Below are 20,142 nucleotides of genomic sequence, written 5' to 3' on the forward strand. Positions count from 1 at the left end.
TTCTTTCTGTTCAGATATTCTAAAGTCTTCAGACACAAATTATGTATATACCTCAACTTTACAGCTGTGTACAAAGTACTACAACTTAATATGGTTTAAATCATACGCATAAAACTTGCCTCTCCTACCATACCATCATATGGCTAGACACTCAGGCCTAAAACTTGGGGTAATCTTTGCTTTCTTTCTATTCTTCACCCCACATCTCCAGCCTATGACCAGGTCTGATTTGTTCCATTACACTGAAATAATTTCTCTTCATCCCTGCTGCCATCACCTTTCCCAAACCAGTCTCTAGTCTTACCTGAACTACAGCAGTGGCCATGTTGGCCGCTTTGCCTCCCTTTCGTGTCACTGTACAATCTACCATTCTTTATAGCAACCAGTGACCAGGGTGTCCAGGAAAATACAAATAGATCATGGTGATTTTGGTCCCAGTAATAAGGCCCTGAGTATGTATCTATGGGGATGAGGGGCATTTGGATATGTTAGACTGAGAGCCCTCACACCACCACTACACTCTGGAAAGGCAAGAATGAATCCTTTTATATGGGACTCAAGGAAAACGGCTGTAATCATTTGGATGTATGCCACTTGGAACCCTACAGAATGGACAGTGCACATAGCGACACATTCCTAAGGATTTAGAGTGGGAAACGGGAAGACTGAGGAGAAGCTGGAAGGACTCTTTGAAGGATGACATGGCTCATAAGGATTTCAAGAATGAAGCTGGGAAAAGCACACCAGCTACCAGGAAGATGTTAACTCTGTGGCGAGTGATGAAACTGGTTAGGAATTCCAGCCATACCACATGGCCTTTAGGGGAAAAGATCTTGCATTATCTCAGCCCTAATAACACTTGTCTGCTGATTACCAGAAGACGCAGCAATAGAGATGAGAGTTATATTTAAATGCTCCTTTAAGTTCCTTCCTCACCACTTAAGCCTGGCCTACGTACAACTGGCATAGTTTGTGACTATGAAAAACATACCTACCTACCTACCTACCGCTGTTCTTGGTGGTTCTCTCGTTGAAAGAAGTATCATGCTCCTTACATTTACACGGGCAAAGAAACTCATATGCATAAAATATCTAAGCAAAAGAGATGGGCATAGAGAAGAACAGCAATTTCACCAGCTCCAAATTGGAGTCAGTTGTTATTATGGTTGGTCAGGGTTTATTTTCTGTAATGAATATAAAGATGATTAGTTATTTCCACATTCCATTGATGCATTGGCATGAAGAGGGAACTACTGAGAAACCATTTTTCCAGAGCCTGGACAGCTTTGCCTCAAGTGAAACAGCATCACTCAGGTGTTCAGAGGTGGCTGGGCCTATTAGTCTCCCTGTGGCATGGTTCACCTACACAGAATTCCATGGCTACTTGTACCTCCCCACCCCCACTTCCCCCCAGGCTAGGTGAGCTTCTTTCTAAAGCCCAGTTTGTAAATCAGACATAATCAGGAGTTTCAGATGAAATTAACTTCCACCAGTCCCATGTTTAGCTATTTCTACAATGGAGTGTGCTGGAAGAAACTCTGCCTGGAGGGAGCAATCAATAATCAGGGTAGAGAAGAGAACAGAACAATGAATGTGAGCCTCTCCAGACAGAGCAGCTAGGGAGCAGAGCTTCCATCTTATTTAGCTCTTTAGCCTTGGGACCTAGCATGTGCCTTGTGTTCACACACAAAAAAAAATGCTTGTTGAATTGAATGGACAATTCAATAATGGGAATAAAAGGAAAAAAAATAGTACCAGAGAGGGAAGGTTGGTGACTGGGGTGAGAAACTAGAAGAATAAGTAGTTAGGGGTACTGGAGACATAAGCAAATCATAGTAGGGAAGGAGTGGAGGATAAATATTACAACGATTTACAAACAAGGGATGGAGAATTGAATGTCAAAGGAAGATCCAACAAAAGCATTACATTTGTACAAGTCTTCACCAATGTAACATGTACACGTTCACACACACATGCATATAAACACAGTAAATACCACTGGGGAGTTAGCATTTGCTGCAAAGATGAAAGGGCAGAGGGCTCTTGGAGTTGCGCATGTTGGTTTTAGCCCTTGCTCACAGGAAGCTGGCTTGTAGCTATTAAGGGCCAACAACAATTGGAGGTAGCACACACTGGGGAGGGGAGGCATGTCCACCAGTAAAGCCCTCAACTCTAGGAGGGGAGGCATGTCCAGCAGCAAGCCTCTCAACTCTAGGCTCTTTGTTCTCCAGAAATGTTATGGGCACTCTGTTTTTCCTTTTTCTGTGGGAGATTCCTTCTGGTTTGACTTCCTAATATAACCTCAAATCTACCTGAGGACCCACCTTATTTTTATCATCTATATATAGCATCGCATATCTGCTCTCTATAAATAGGTTGCCAAGCTGCACTGTACCTTTTGCAAACGTTAAAGCAGAAATAGTCCTAACACAGATCAATAATGTTTGCCCATTTCTCTGTCCTGCTCTGCTTATTTTTAGCCCCTATGCAGAGCCCAATATTTATAGGAAAAACTTCACACACTTCATATCACCTTCAGGAGTACTACCAACTGATGACCAGGGAAGCAAAGAAAAAAATTAATTTACTTTAATCTTGTCATGTCTTTATATAATAGTAATAAATTCAGACTCTGTAGGCATTTGTTCTACTATCTCATCACATGGATTTAGGCCTTTGGGGAAGAAGATCATGAAGCTTATAAAATTTTATACTTATTTTAGTACTCCTTGTGTTCTTCCATCTGCCAATTTATCTAAGGTTCGGTTCTTTATCCCACAGGCTCACAATCCAGAGAGAAAGCTCTGAGTTACTTGGAATTGGGAAAGACTATGACCCTCAGCTTTACCTCTCTTTACTAAAACATCATTTAGTGCATAGATGAACCACAGCTGCAGAACCCCAGCGAGAGGGGCCACAAGGCTCAACAGTATAAAAGGGGTATTAGAAATAGCATTGAACACCCAAGCGAGTAATTGGGATCTGGCTCTCTCTAGGGGTACTTTATTATTTCTGTGTTTCCTGTGGAGTTTCCAGCGTAAGACTCACACATGGTTGTTGTGAGCGGATGCTGCTCAGAAGAAAAACAAGGTGGTTTTTGTTTGTTTGTTTTTTTAAACACAAGTAGTATCAATGAATACTTGAGCCCCCAGTAGACTTGTGAACTTTAGGGCTGGGGTCTTAGGGAGTCCCATTTTATATGTGCATCTTTAGGAAACAGATGGAAGCCTGCAATGGCACACACACTTGATTGAAAGATTAGTTTATGCCACCCAGTGATGCTATGCACATTACATAAGTCTTTAGGACATTCATGTCCTATTTATGTCACTCTCTGACCCTATGTAAGTCACTTAAGTCCTTAGGACAGCTCTGTCCTCATGTGGGAGTATTAAGGGGTGTCCATGGCAACAGTCATCAGTGGGCATGTGAACATCCTGAAATTATGGGCAAAATTTTATTTCCCAGAATCTGAATGTAGTTTTTATGAGAAGAGAGTGTGCATCTTCTGTTGGTCTAAAGCAGCCTATGATTCTTTCCTGCTCCTACAAGTTTAAGAACTTTTAGTGTAAAGCAGGAGTTTGGAAAATGATTGGGTCATGAATTTCAACACCGAGAACCTTTAGAATATGTGTGGTGTCTATATACAGATATGTAGATAAGTGTGCTACACATCAGAATCACATGGCATGAGGTGAATGCAAAATAAACAATGGTGAACCAATGTTTGCTTTAACTTGAGGCCCATGCTGTGAGAGGGAGCCCATGCCCTACACTGCCTGGAACCACAGAGTGGATAGGCCACCTTGGATGGGTGCTTTGTCCAGTCATCAACAGAGAGCCTTCCTCTGGCAGCAAATGGGAGTGGCTTCAGAGACCCATAGCCAGAAATTACAGAGAGAGAGAGAGAGAGAGAGAGAGAGAGAGAGAGAGAGAGAGAGAGAGAGAGGTAGATTGATTCTAAATTGGGGTCTCCAACGGGTCCTTTCCCTCGGAGACTGGGAAACCCTGTGGAAGAGGCAGGGAGGAAAAACTTTAGGGGGCATAGAAAATCAGGAGAACTTGACTCACCAAATCAACTAGGGTCTCACATGGGCTTATGGAGACTGAAATGGCAAGCATGGAGCCGCATGGGTCTGTACCAGGTCCTCTGTGTATGGTAAGGCTGTTAGCTTAGTGTTCTTGGGAGACTCCTCTGAATCTCTGTCTGCTCTTGAGACTCTTTTCCTCCTATTAGGTTGCCTTGTCCAGCCTCGACATGAGAGCTTTTACCTTGTTTTATTATATCTTGTTTTGCCCTGTGTGGCTGTCATGTCTTGGAGACCTACTCTTTTCTGAAGTCAAAACAAAGTAGGAGTGGATCTGGGGGAGAGGGAAGGTAGGGGGTGCTAGAAGGAGTGAAAACTTTGGTTGGAATGTGTTTTATGAGAGATGAACCTATTTTCAATAAAAAGGAAAAAACCCATTTATTTTAATATAGCTGAACATAAAATCTTTTATCATCCTAAATGGCCATTTTTTCCAAGAGGAATATGACTGAATATGCCTTGATACCTTTGAAAATCTATATTTATTTATTCATGATACATTAATTTGGAAATGTAGCTCTAAGTGCAATTTTTTATTATAATATGTGGACTTTAATGCTTTTCATAGTTTTAAGCAATAAAATCACACGTAAGATAAACATTTCCAGACACTGTTTTCATAATATTCTGTGTAGAATGGTATTTATTTTCTTGGTTAGTCTTAGAACACACATTTATCTCGAAAGAACATATTGGCTGTTGTGCCCCACCCCCACCGCTCTGCTAGGAGGCACAGTAGTAAAGTAGCATATTATCACAAAAATGCAGAACACTTTCTTTTTCATAGGAGGAAAAATAAATATAACCTATCTGTAGGTTTAACCACTCTTAAAGATGTTTCAAGAAGACAATCAGCAAATCTCCATGAGGTCCAAAAGATTTTCACGAACTGTCAACGTTCTATGGCTTCTCTGACACAAGGGATGGATTTTTCGTTTTTTGTAAAACTAACCTTGCCGGGTGGTGGTGGCGCACGCCTTTAATCCCAGCACTCGGGAGGCAGAGGCAGGCGGATTTCTGAGTTCGAGGCCAGCCTGGTCTACAGAGTGAGTTCCAGGACAGCCAGGGCTATACAGAGAATCTCTGTCTCCAAACCCCCCCCCCCCCCCCCAAAAAAAAAGAGTTTAAAACTAACCTTATTAGTAGTGTCCCATAACATTCTGTGTTCGTCCATTCTTAACACTGGGCCATATACTAGCTGCTCATAGCAAAGGCACAGAGAATGAGCCAATCTTTTGTCACTTCACCCTGGGATCATTTGCAAAGAAGCATCTTAGAGGAAACACCACTCAGTTGTTTTTTTGTGAAACGTGTTTCACTGACTGTGAGGGATTCCCCAGTGGTGACTTACAATAGAAGCTCTTAGCATACTTCATCTATGGAACAGAAACTAGCCAGAGCGGGAGGTCAGGTAAACACACCGTCCACATCTTCTTGCCCCATGTCATCTGTCCTACAGAATTTGTTTCTTTGGGATTTCAGTAGCATCTTCTCTCATTCTTTCAATATCATTTTCTGATTAAAAAAACCCTATTTTAGATAATATTTTTTCAATATCTTACTTTATCTTATGTTAGGACAAAAACCAGGAGGCAACAAGTGTGTCCAACAGATAAGCAGTTTCTCTACTTTTGCAAATAAAAGAAATACCAGGAGAGGGTTCAAAACCACATCATCTAGCCTAATGAAATTCTATTAAAATCCACTGTGATGGACTAGGGAGTCAGCTCAATGAGGAAGCATGTGTCTAACACGCTCAAGGCCCAGCATCAAGCCACAGCACAGATACCAAATGACAACAAGAGGTCCCGCAAATTACTTCCCAAATTAAGCTTTATTTATTTATTTAGTTAGTTAGTTTTGTTTTTCAAGACAGGGTTTCTCTGTATAGCCCTGGCTATCCTGGAACTCACTTTATAGACCAGGCTGGCCTTGAACTCAGAAATCCGCCTGCCTCTGCCTCCCAAGTACTGGGATTAAAGGTGTGCACCACCACGCCCTGCTAAGCATTATTTTAAAACCTACATTAAGTTGAAAAGTGCCCATGTTTTTCTGATGACAACTTCATATTTTCATCAGGAAGTGCTTCAAGGCAAAGTATATGTTTAATTTCAATATTTTCATTCTTAATAATAGAGGGTACAGACCTATATTTCAAATAGTTATATAAGTTTTGAGGTGTGAGGATAAACTTATAAAATATGATTGGATTGTTATCATGTTTAGCTAATAATTTGGCTAACAAGCATTTTGTTACCTTAAAACAAAATGTCATCTCCATTTTTGTATTGCTGATTGTGCTTGAACAAAACATCCTCTATTATATTTTATATTGTTCTTTCCCTTCCTTCCTTCCTTCCTTCCTTCCTTCCTTCCTTCCTTCCTTCCTTCCTTCCTTCCTTCCTTCCTTCCTTCCTTCCTTCCTTCCTTCCTTCCTTCCTTCCTTCCTTCCTTCCTTCCTTCCTTTCTTCCTTTGAGACAGGGTCCTGCCATGTAGTTTTGGCTGGTCTGGAACTGGCTATGTAGACCAAGCTGGCCTAGAACTCAGAGAGATCCATGATCCACTAGTCTCTGCTTCCTGAGTCCCAGAATTAAAGGTGTGTGACACTTCACCTGGCTTTGGTTGTTATTTTTGATGTAATAATGCGTCTTGATGTATTCTGCTGCTATCATTGTGTTGTACAGTTGGAAATATGTAACATTCTACAAGTTAATCTAGTTGGACTATATAAATCCACACAATATCCTACAAAGCAAGTGAGGGAATAAACTTCACATTCTGCATGTCCAGGAAAAGTCTCACCTTAACACCCTCCCAACTCCCCTTAACACATTATGGGGAAGGGCAAATGCCAACTCATCTATGTATCACTTTAATTTTTATTATTTTGCAGGACTAAAAGTGAACCAAGGGTCTATGAGATAGCTCAGTTGATAAAGGTGCCTACCAGTTTTTAAAAAAGGTTTTATAAAGAAGCTTGGTGACTTGAGTTTGATCCCCAGAACCCACATGGTAGAAAGAAAGAGAGAACTGACTCCTACAGCCAGTCCTCTGACTTCTATACATATACCATCACACACACACACACACACACACACACACACACTGACTCAGAATGTAAAAATGAATGAATGTCCCTGATTAAAATTCCAGTTTTTTTTTTGTTGTTATATCTTCATTGGTTAATCTTGTAAACTCTGCTCTAAAAACTTGAATCTAGGTTACCCTGTTGCCCAACCCACAAATTAAAGGAAGCAATGGGCCCCGTGCTTGAAAGGTACTGGCTTTCAGTTTCCAACTGCAGAAGAGCTCCTGACTAATGACTAAGGTCACCTTTATGACCTTGAGGATTCAGAGAAGGTTTCCCTTCAGAAGGCTCCGAGGGGAAAACCAAGGAGGGTTACTTGGTGAGTGGTGTCTCCTGTGGTTACCGAGAAGAGTGAATCCTCTCTGGGAGTTGGGCGAATCTACTCTGTGTTAGAAGTAATGCTGGGCAACGTCAAGAAGCCTATCTCAAAGCCAAATTATTCGACACATACAAATTGCATTCCGAAGCCTTAACAGCTGCAAGTGGAGCGATGTGATGGGGTCATGTCTTTTCAGAGTCATTCTCCTGGACAGCTCTACCTCGTGTGGGAAGAAGAAACAAATTGCATTTTATTATGTGGGGAATAAAAGATTTCTAAATTTAGTCTTTATCACCTGGAATCTTTGCTTTGAACACGGTTTTCCATATGTGCTGGCCTGAGGGCAGCAACTCAGAACTCCAGGGTGTACTACCATAGGTAGCAATGACAAAGGTGTGTGCCAAATAGAAGCCAGACAACCTGGTCTGATGACCAAATCTGTATTAAGAAAGGACAGTCAAACATTTAAAAGCAATGATTTCTAGGCAGGAGTGTCTGGTTATCTACAGGTAACATATCAAAGTATTTACTCAATAACTTAATAGGTTTTAAAATAAAGAACAATAGAACCACAACCTGACCTCCAGAACCTTCCTGGTCACATTTTCTCCATCGAAACCCCTCTTGTTCTAAGAGAACCCCCAGGGATGCCAAAGCCTCTCCTTCCTTCCAGAGGCCAACTGCTCTTCTAACTCGAGAGCTTCACAAAAGCTAAGGATAATTCATTTGTAGGAAATTAACTTGGTTGGCTATGTCTATGTCTGTGGAACAGGGACTGTATTTAACTTTTCGGTATTTCTTTGGAAGAAGTTTTGTTAGCAGAAAGAAAACTAGTCAAATCTAAGTTGCTTTTTGTGAGTTTTGAGATCCCACCAATATTGTCTATCCAAAGGACGAAGATAAATCATTAGAGAGCCGCGTCTCATCTAGAGCTGCAACAACCTTTCTCTTAGGCCTCTAGGAAAGTGATAGGGTGGCGCTTACAGCTTTTTTGTTTGTGCTTCTTCTCATATTAATGTTGGCTTATAAGCACTGGTGTCATATTTCATACATGAAGGGACAGAAGTAACTAATTATGTGAATCCTCACCGGGCTCTGGCTACATCTTTGCATATTGAATTTCCCCTCTTTATTTTACTACGAAACTAAACCCTCCACACCCCACTGACTCCAGACACCCGACTCAGCTGAAAAATAGTCTTGCTTCTTCTTGCATTCAAGAATGAAACATGCTGGCTATTCTTTTGGGATCAAACACCTTTAATTGAGTTCTTCAATGCCAAAATGCTAATTTAAGCAACCAGCCTAGTAACCTCGAGCACTGACTTCACAATTAAAAGTTCCTAACCAAATACTGCAGATTTTACAGCCTTCCTTCTAAGTTACAGGAAGGAAGTCACTCAATAGGCTTAAGACATGAATAGTGTCCCATGATCTTAACACCAGAACATGTCCATAGAAATGATAGGTTTTTGTTCCTTTCCCAGAAAGGAAACATAAGGCCCTGGAAGGAGTCTGGTGGCCTTCTACATCACCTCCAGTCAGAAGCAGAGGTAGAGTCAGGTGCAGGATTTTGACTGGGGTCAAAGCAGACTAGAAGACCCGACTATCTGGTCATTTACATTGATTTTAGAAAGAAATCTCATAGTAGAAACTAGAAACAGGTAAATAACTTTAAAAGATGGTAAGTGACTTCACAAAACATGTATGGATTTACAGATTTATTATTCATACATTCCTGAAACTAGAAAAAACAGTCAAAATTCTAAGCCTCCATTTAAAAGCAAAACCATCTTTCAGACACTCCCAGATCTTTTCTAGAATATGCTTCCACAAACCTGTCACCTCACATTCTCTAACCCAGGTCTCGACAAGGAGCTGACCCTATATAACTCACAGCCAGCTCACACTGGGATGGCTGAAAACAGGCATGCAAAGGGGGAAAAGGGCCAGCTGTCACGTCAGTTGTCATACTTTCTGAGTTTCTTCAGTCAAAAGCAACCAGACTTTTTACTGCTGATAGGGAAAAACTCTCAGAATTTTGCTTCTTGAGGGCTGCATTTCCAACCCATTCCCCAAAATACTCTCCCTGGATCAGGTAAGATCTAGGTTGTGTGTTTAAGTTGAAGAAGGAATATAGACTAAAAATACTGTCTATACTTTTCTCACTTATGAATATTATTCAGCCCCAAGAGAAAGAGTCTGGTGTATATAATAGCATGCACAAGCGCAGGAGACCATTATACCAAGTGACGTAACTCGGACACAAAAAGACAAAAACTGCATGGTCCCATTTAAAATGAGATGGAGACAAAAATAGGGAATGGTGCTTTTCAGGGTGTTGGTGAGGAGAATAGGCAGTTACTGTTAATATGGGTGTACATCTCCTTCCAGGGCCTTATGTTTCCTTTCTGGGAAAGGAACAAAAAACCTAGGTCATTTCTATGTTCTGGAGTTAAGATCATGTGATACTATTCCTGTACACAAGACAAAGTGGGTTCTGGAGAGAGATGGTGTTAACAGGTGCACAGTACAAAGGTGCTTAGTATCAACTGAACTTCTTAGTTTAAAGGTTAACATGGTAACTAAATAATAAAAAAATACTTATTCTGTTCAGATTTTCTTCTACTTCTCTGCCCAAAGTTTAACCTACACAAAATACTTCCAGTACAAAATAGAGTGTTTTAATCTGCATTAATAACCTTTCAAAACACAAGCCTAGGGAGGCCTCTGAGATTCACGCAATAAAACTCTCCACTCAAAGTACAGTGAGTCTGTCAGCCAGGATACATTTGTGAAGGACTCGAGGCTGGAAGTGAATGAATAAGGCTCTAATGACAGATTCAAATTCAATCATCACGGCATGCCTCTATCTACTCGTCCAAATAACCACAGGCTCTTTGGGCATCCACTCAGCTGCTTAATGCAGCATGAGGGAGTGGCGCTGCTCAGAATCCAAGGCTCTGTTTTGGTTTGAGCCCCTCCCCACAATGTAGTATTGCCTCTCATCAAAACAAAGGCTAGGGAACACTACTCCTTTCTCCCTCAGGCTTTTGTGTAAAAATGAGAATATTCAAGTATCTTACAAAACTCAAATATCTCCAGTGGTGATCATTTCCACTTTAAATATTAAATGTTCCTCATATTGTCCCCAAAGACAAAGAAATGATAGCTGGCTTTACTAAAGGCACCCCTTCCCAGATGTGCTTATGCTATCACACTTTCAAATATGAAGACAAAGGAGACTTGGACGAGAACCCGTGAGAAATGTTCACAATCTATTATTCCTTGTTAACATTTTCAAACATCAAGTGAACCCATCCATGTAAGTGTATACAGCTGATTATGGCTTTCTGTGTACACTGATAGAATGTAATGACTGCCATTTTAATTGACATTCTGAAGTCTGTCACTGTGCAAACCTAAGCAGCTCAATTATTTTGCCCAACTGGAGAAATGCAATATTCAGAAACAAATGAGAATAAGACATTAAAAGGCTATCCTTGCTAATACTTTGAAACGGAGCTAAAGTCAGTTATATCCTGTTGAGCCCGTCTAGTGCTTTGGATGGCCAATGCAAGCACGGTGAGACATACTGCTTGGGTCTCTAATCTTAGCTGTGACATTTCCTGCCTCATGTTTTACCATCAATAGTGACCTACTTGTTAGGCTATGTGGTTTTCCAACCGGAGCTTTTGATGCTCACACATGGGAAACACAATTATTTTTATATTTAGCACAAAATGTAGCCATGAAACATTTAAAATGATTTCCAGCTTAAGCTATCTGCACTAATCCTGTTTTGCAGTAATTTTTTTCGTCATTTAGAAATACAGTAGTTATGGTCTACTAAAAACAAAGCATTCATCCTTTGTTTTCTAAGCAACCTGTGACAATGCTAAGGCATATTAGTATTTAATATATAGAAAACTAATGAAGAGTCGAAAAAATCATGTCCTAGTTACTCAAGGGGGAAACTGGTAACACATGCCTTGTTGAAAGCGAAAGGAAACAATGCTACCTCTACCATCTAGAGTTGAGACACCTAGGAAAGGGAAGCTAACTCACTAAAATCAATAAAAGAGTAGACAAAAGTCTCAGATTAGAAACACGCATAAAGAGCCCCAGGCTTCATGAAGGAAAGTTTAGCAAAGCCTAAAATCTCACTGAGTAACAATGCACTAGAGGTTACAAACCCCAGGGAAGAAAGTCTACCAATACAATGAAATATGCCTAAAGGTAACTCAATAATAATGTTGTTCTACTAGGCAAAGTAATAGTGCTGTCCATAGCTTTCAAAATTAAGAAGAAAGTCCTCACTTCAAATTTACATATGTATGGAACACTGCAAACACTGCTCAGAATGTAGGCTGGATATCCAACCCTCCAGGAAAATGAACAAAGGCCCCACAATCTAACGAAGAACACTTTCTTGCTCCATGCCACTTGTGAAGAAGTAAGTTCCCAACATGCAACCAAATTTCCAAATGGATGTCAGGAGTTTGCACTGCACATACTTAAGTGACTTTCTGAAGCTATGGCTACCACACCAGCTCAAAAGCAGCTGCCTTTGTGAACCATAAAGGACTTTTCAAGTCAGTGTTCAGACATGGCAAAGCACATGTTCCACTTTGCCTCTGCCAAAGAAACCTCATTGGCACCCTGCAAAGTGCTTGGGAAGTACTCCAGCAATGTGTGTACCCATTATGAATTCTTTCTCATCGCCACTGCTTTTGCTATACATTTTCCATAAGCCCATGCTGCTTCTCACCTACACAGCCTTGACAGGAGAGGAGAAAAAGGAGAGAAAGAAAAAGAAAAGCTTCAGTTGATCCATAAAAGGGCCAATCTATTATACATGGAGACTACCCTGCCAAAAGCAGGCCCCAAGAGCCAGAGACCGTAAGCTTATAAATCTTAAATAATAATAATACTTAAATCATAATGATACATTAACCCAGCCCTTTAATTCCTGGTCTCGTTTTCATCAGATCCCAATGTACGCTCACAAAATTGTATTTCCAACTTTCCTCAGGTTATAAAGTCAGTATACAGCAAGGAGAAAGGGGTCCCCACCAACAGCCCCAGGAAGAAGGCATGATGTGAACACTGAAACAGCCTCTGTTCATTTCTTCTGACTTGTTTCCCAGGCAAAAGAACTCACATGATATGTACTGACTGATAAGTGGATATTAGCCCAGATACTTAGAATACCCAAGATATAAGACAATTTGTAAAACACATGAAACTCAAGGAGAACGAAGACCAAAGTGTGGACACTTTGCCCCTTCTTAGAATTGGGAACAAAACACCCATGGAAGGAGTTACAGAGACAAAGTTTGGAGCTGAGACGAAAGGATGGACCATCTAGAGACTGCCATATCTGGGATCCATCCCATAATCAGCCTCCAAACGCTGACACCATTGCATACACTAGCAAGATTTTGCTGAAAGGACCCTGATATAGCTGTCTCTTGTGAGACTATGCAGGGGCCTAGCAAACACAGAAGTGGATGCTCACAGTCAGCTATTGGATGGATCACAGGGCCCCCAATGGAGGAGCTAGAGAAAGTACCCAAGGAGCTAAAGGGATCTGCAACCCCATAGGAGGAACAACATTATGAACTAACCAGTACCCCCCGGAGCTCGTGTCTCTAGCTACATATATATCAGAAGATGGCCTAGTCGGCCATAAGTGGAAAGAGAGGCCCATTGGTCGTGCAAACTTTATATGCCTCAGTACAGGAGAACGCCAGGGCCAAGAAGTGGGAGTGGGTGGGTAGGGGAGTGGGGGCAGGGTATGGGGGACTTGAAATGTAAATGAAGAACATACCTAATAAAAAATAGGAAAAAAAAAAAAAAAGAAAAACAACCTGCAAGAACCTAACTAAAGAGTGGCCTCAAACACAGGTGCGTTTTATTCCCCATAAAACTGAAGTCTGTCATTTGGAAATCAGACCCAGGAAGGTCAGCCAGAAGAGTATTTCACAGTAAGTGACTAGCAGCAGGTTTTTATGACAAGGGAACATCAGGTGACAAAAACCCCAAGTGGATTGACTCATACTATGGGCCAGGATACCTTAGTTCGTGAGGTCCCCTGGGGAAGGGCCTAGGGAAAAATGAGCAGGGATGAAGGGAATGCAAAGTTTTTGTCCAACTTAAATGATAATTTAATTACATGCCAATATCGAACTGCCTCAGAACACAATGCCTTACAATGTAATTAGCAGGAAACAACCCATAGAACAACAATAAAATAAAAAACTGTACACATTTACAAAAGCACTCACTTTAATGAAGGAGGAGAAGTCAGAGCAAAAGAAGTTTGGAAGAAAATACTGCCTCATGCATTCCAGTTGCTTAGGAATCAACATGTGCGGTAAAGCTATTTTTCAATTTGCACCTCCATAATTACTTTGGAACAATTAAGAACAGTTCTGAGAAAAGAGTCATTTAAGTACATATATGAGTTGAAAATTATGTGTATGCAGAGAAATCAATTTTAACTGAATTTATCATTCTAAATGCAATTGTAATTCTCACTCCCACTTTAAAATTCAGTCTTATACGTAATTTCATTTTTTAACAGTTTATATCAAATTAAAAGTGTTGGTGTCAATAGGCTTTCTAAATAAGAAATTCAGAATTTATTACGCAAATGCCCCTAGTATAAGACTCTACTAAAACCCACATGTATATAGCTATAGTAAGTATATCTTTTTTTCCCAAAGAACTTTAATATTCATTTCTTTTGCCCTTGAACAGAATAAAAAGTAGATTTAATTAGTTTTCAAATTCTCCAAGAAAAAATTCTGAGCTTGATAGATTCAGGCTCAAATGACAACTGGCATCTTACCTTAGGTGGGAGATAAAGGCCAACTCTGGATTACTAGAAATCTATATTTGTAAGTATTCATTCATTCACTTATTTATATGTTTGATAATTCATTTTAAAATACAGATAGAAGACAACAGATCAAAAACTAGATAACTAAGTAAACTATATGAGACTGTGGCAAGTAGCATAAAGAAAACAGAAGTGGGGAGGGATCAGGACCCAGGAGTACTCCTGAACAGATAGATAGCATGGTCCTTGGATAGTGTTATAAAGAGGAGATATTTAATAGCCTGGGTAGAGTGGATGTAGCCATAGGAACAGAGGCTGTGTATCCAAGCAGAAGGTACCACAAATGCAAAGGGTCACAGGTGGGGAAGAGACTGGCTTATTACACCAACAATAAGAAAGGCATGTGGTTAGAAAATTGAGCAGGGGCCACAGGATGAATAATGAGGTCACAGAGATGGGCAGGGTCCAATCACTTAACACTCTACTGGTCTTGATAATCCCAGGACTGTCTTCCAAGAAAATGGGCAGTCATGTTGAGTGGGAAGGGTCATGAGGGAGCTCATGTCTGAATCCTAGCTTAGCCACTTGTTAGTTGTGGGATTTCGGTAAGTTGCTAACTTCTCTTGGATGCTAAATTCTTACAGTATAAAAGCATACATAAGAAATCATGACCAGTTATAATCACCCATAATTATCAGTCTTGTTAACAGAATGATATATAAAGTTAATAAAATTGTTTACATTCCTATAAACTTATACTGTAAAATATACTAGATAGATTTATTGAGAAATAAATTATTTTAATCATTTTTTTTCACTAAGCAAAGAGCATATACTTCTTGAGTACAAGAAGACATAAATTAGTACATTCAAACTCATTAGGGTTTATTGTGGCGGTAATCAGAATAATCATTGATCTTGGCTCACTTCTCTGTCCTTAATTAGTCTGCATTGTCCCCTTTTTGTTTCTACCCATTGGCGGTGCCCACCAACTACATAGCCACCATCCCAAGGGATTTCACAGTTATTTTTGAAGTGGTAGCATGCTGCAGACAGTTATACATGCCTCTCTCTCAGTGTCTATTCTGTACCCCGATTCTCCCAATACCTACATCTTTCTTGTTAACAGAATGTTAATTTTGCTCATTCCTCCCCTTCTTGGGCACTGATCCATGGCTAGTGACTGATTGAGATGTGGCCATGTGAGCCACTTCTGATGGGTGTGTGAGGACCCAAGTGGAAGTCTTTTAAGGAAGTCTTTTAAGTCTCAGAAGGATACTTTGAAATGGTGGGGGTGGTTCCAGTTTTCTGTGCTCTCGACATTGTCCTGTTTGTAAGTAACATCTAAACTGCTACAACCAAGTCACAAATACAAAAAGAGAAGAGTGGTCTGTGACAACAAAGGCATGTAATCAGTCATTCTTTTTCTGTGCCCTGTATTTTACTTCAGACTTACATGTCTTTACCACACATGTGAACTGGATGCAAAACACCTCCCAAGGAAAAAGAGCCTATACATTTCTTCTTCTCTGAGTAGGTCCCAGGCTAGAAGCAGGAGTCTTTCTCTAGTTCAGTGAAGTTTAAGAATTTTGGAATATAGGATAGTACAGCATTTACCTCTGTGTCGCTGGGACAGTCCTACAGGCAAACACACGGGTAGCCAATACCAAGTGTTCTCTATTTGCCTTGCTCTACCTGTTTCAAGATTTTTTTCTCTTATCGTTTACCTGTCTGCAACAGTTGTTCTCCAGATGCCTAAACAGAGCATAGTTTTCATGGATCTTTTGTTCTGTAAGGTTGTCAACTAAGCCTTTATCACATTACAAGATTTTTCAACAGAGACCACACAAGAAAGTCACAGATCCCAGCACAAGCCAGGCATTAAGGAGCAGAAGCAGCTTCGTATTCTACTTAGACCAGAGGACTAAATTGGAGAACATCACCACCACCACCAACCAACAACGACGACCCCTAAACACTCCAGAGAAGGTTCAATTGCAAGTTAGAAGGCAGATTTACCTGAAAAGGAAACTGTCTTGGCCATTTGCTGCTTTTGGTTTTGTATTTCTTTCTGCAAGATTTTATTAAATGTCTTTACAGGACAAGGATAACATCCAGAAGCAGCTGCCAAGCCCCTGTTATGCTGTAGGCAATGGCTGGGACATGACAGTGGCTCTGGTTTCCCGCCCTTCTGTTCCGAGATGGGGGTGGGGGGATGGGTGGTGGGGTGGGCAGAATTTCATCATTCAGCTTCACAACGCTCTCAAGCAGCAGCTCCTTTGGGCCAATCTCACCTCTTGGGTCCCAGGGCAACATGAGCTTCACTTTGATGCCCTGACACCCTGTCTGAGGAGCACACAGCACACAGAAGTGTCAACACAGTAGTTAACAGGGTCTCTACTGTGGAGCATCAGCTCATCCACAATCTTCATGGACTTGGCTCTCTATCCTTGGAGCTTGCCAGTCACCACAACCTCGCAGCCCTTGATCCCTTTCTCCATAATGAACCATAGCACATTGCAGCAGGTCCTCATAGAGCAAGCCCTCCGAGGAGTTTGTAAGATGGAGACTCTGATTGGACATAGGCACTCAGACCCTTTGGGGCCACTTTTTCTGCACAAAGCTCTACGTTGCTCTCAGGGAAGCAGAACCTCTTCTGGTTCACTACTGCAGTCAACTCTGATCCCAAGACCCTTCACACTAAGAATATCCTGTGTTCTGGGGGCTGAGATAATGATTTCTGTCCTGGTTGGTGTAACTCAGACTTCAACTACAAAGTAGCCAGCTTCAGCCAGCTCCTGAGTGAAAAACTCATTCAGTTCAGCTTTGAAGATGCCATCAGCAACAGACTTCCTGTTCGTGGAAATCTGCAAGGCCGCCTTGCCAATATGTGTCACCAAAAGGAAAGGCAACTGCTTGCTGTTTTTAATACTTGTATCCCTCCTACATTTATACATTGGAATCTAATCCCTAATAGGACAGTATCAGAAAATGGGGACTACTGGAACTAATTAGGACTATACCTTCATGCAATGGCATTAGTGCCTTTATAAAGGAGGGCAGAGACTAGCAAACTTTGTCTGTCATATGACGTTACAGTGAAAAGGCCCCAGCTACAAGGAAGAAAGCCATCACCAGATTGCTAGCCTCTTGCTCTTGGACTTCCCCAGCTCTAGACTGTGAGTAACCCATTTTAGTTGCTTATAAATCATCCAATCTCAGGTATTTTGTTATGGCCGCCCAAAGAAACTAAGAGACCATCAAAGAACATTGTTTACTTTCCCCAGTGATGTAAAAATAAGTAGTAGAACTTGGGAATATACTTATTTTTCAAAAAGAAAACATAAGCTAGAAGAGCTGGAACAGGGTTAGCGTGTAGGGGAGATGATGACAAGGACTGGGGATATATTAAGAGATGGTATAATGTCTAATGATTCACAATATGCCAAGTCAGATTGGCTTAAACCCAAATTAACCATTTCAGTCTAATGTATACTTTCCCACAGCAAAATTACAGAATTATAAATTTGGAACATAAAGGCAAGCACAAATGTAACGCATACAGACTTTATAATTTCATACAGTACTTAAGTTTAAGTACTTAATTTCATACAGTACTCCTTGGGTATAAGACTGGAATAGAAATGATGTCTCAGCTCATGAAAGGGGTGCCATCGGAACCCCACCTGATATTTTCATTATTAATGCATAGCAAAGGGGAAACTCATGCATTGTGTAAATGCTATCTAAATGTGTAGATGCGGCCAGCACAAGAAAGCTGTAGAAAAATAGAGATTAGGTTAGGAACAATACAACCTAATTAGGCAGATCAGGGAGGGCAAATCGAGACATCAAAAAGAACAGTGAAGCGAGACAAGTGAGGAAAATTGAAAGTTACTGTCAATAATTTTTAAGAGAAAGAAAAAAAGCCAACAGATAAAGGGGAATTCCACCACCACATGTGGGTAAGAATGGTGAGAACAGGTTCTGTGAAGCCAATTTCTCTTGTGCTGAATAAGGTTCTCAGAACACCTAATATCTCCTCAGAAAACGTGTGGAATGCTTGCACAAAGTCCATTGAGAATGGTCAGAATTGTAGTTACTTATGGGGAAGAGATTAATGCTAATACTGACCGTGAAAGAGCTTTTATCAGTAAGTGTTTTACCTGAAAGTAGGGGAAAATAATACACATGAAAGAAAATAGCAGAGGGTGGGGACTGAATTATAGAGAAAGGTTGAAATTAGGGGGATCTAAAAGCTTAAGGGATAACAGCTTCTGACGAGTATCTGTTTGTGAGGCATGCATCCAAAGTGTAAGAGGAATAAGTTTCTTTAAAAGAATATAATATTTTAAACTTATTTTTCAAGATCATCATATATGTCTACAATGTATTTTGATCATACTCACCCTGCTCTACATTCCAACTCTTCCCATATCCCCACCACCACAAGACCCACCACTACCTACCCCACCACCACTACACACGCCACTACCTACCCCACCACCACTACACACGCCACTACCTACCCCACCACCACTACACACGNCCTACCCCACCACCACTACACACGCCACTACCTACCCCACCACCACTACACACGCCACTACCTACCCCACCACCTCTACACACGCCACTACCTACCCCACCACCACTACACACGCCACTACCTACCCCACCACCACTACACACGCCACTACCTACCCCACCACCACTACACACGCCTCTACCTACCCCACCACCACTACACAGACCACTAACTACCCCACCACCATTACACACACCTCACTACCACTCATCCCCTCCCAACTTTAAGGAAGGGAAGAAATTTCCTCTTGAAATTTCAGGAGAAAAGATGGGATGCAGGAAAAGGATGGGATAAACTACAAAGCGTACTGCCACGGGAAGGATGCTCATTTGTTGCAGGCAAGAAGGTGAGTTTATTTGTATCGCAGATGTTGGAGTCTGCACTTTGCTGACACTCCTCTCATGTCTTTCAGGCAGCTAGATCCAAAGGGTAAAAGGCAGCCACCACCCCCCACCCCCCTATACAGAGAAATGATCCTGGTTTATAGGATCCAAAACCAGTATCTGAGCTCATGTTGCTCATCTTCCCAGTGGCCTTGAACATCTAAATGCCTTTGGATTTAAACTGTTCAACTTTCTAATGTCTTCTTGGAAGATACAAGAATAAAGCACATATATTAAGTGATACTCAATTTCCCAGATAAGACAGATAATCCCGGTTCTTGATCTCCCGAATCCTCTAAGGTCCCATAAGATCTAACATGAAAGAGCTATCTTAATGGCTTTATTTCAGACAGTTATGCTTAATTCGATTGAACTATAAGCTCTTGAATGCATGGGCTACACATGACTTCAGTAATGCAACCCCTTGCACTAACTTATCTAAGTCACTAAACCGCTCGAGCTATGTTGAGGGTGCTTCCTCAAGGAAAAGGGATTTACAAATGAAAGCTATTATAAAACCTAGTCTCTACGCTAAAAATACACTTCAATGGTGATTTTTAAAGCTTCTTCATCACAGTAAATATGGAGGACAGTGGCTACTTGGCTCATCAAGATCTTGCTCCTCAAAGGGCCCCCAGGTCTCCCCACCAATGCTACCTAGTCACGTACACTGGGCAGTGAAAGGAACTAAGGCATCAGTGGCTTCAGAAGACAAGAGTGAGGCAGCCCTAAGTGTGGAAGAAAAGCTGCCTTTCAGGGTCTAACAAGGGGCAGGAGAACAAGAATGGTCATGGGGGATGGCAGAGAGAGGGGGGAGAGGGAGGGGCA

General features: G+C 41.2%; 1 protein-coding gene and 1 pseudogene across 3 annotated transcripts in view; both read right to left on the reverse strand.

Annotated features, from left to right (window-relative positions):
- Positions 1-20,142, reverse strand: part of March3 (membrane associated ring-CH-type finger 3) — a 159,041-nt gene that overhangs the window by 132,174 nt on the left and 6,725 nt on the right. The gene's annotated exons all lie outside the window — the stretch shown is intronic.
- LOC115029865 lies at positions 9,666-17,935 on the reverse strand (annotated as a pseudogene). Its single transcript, XR_003835423.1, has one exon. The product of XR_003835423.1 is annotated as a 40S ribosomal protein S3 pseudogene (transcript).

This window comes from Mus caroli, chromosome 18, assembly GCF_900094665.2.
Source record: "Mus caroli chromosome 18, CAROLI_EIJ_v1.1, whole genome shotgun sequence".
NCBI classification, from domain to species: Eukaryota; Metazoa; Chordata; class Mammalia; order Rodentia; family Muridae; genus Mus; species Mus caroli.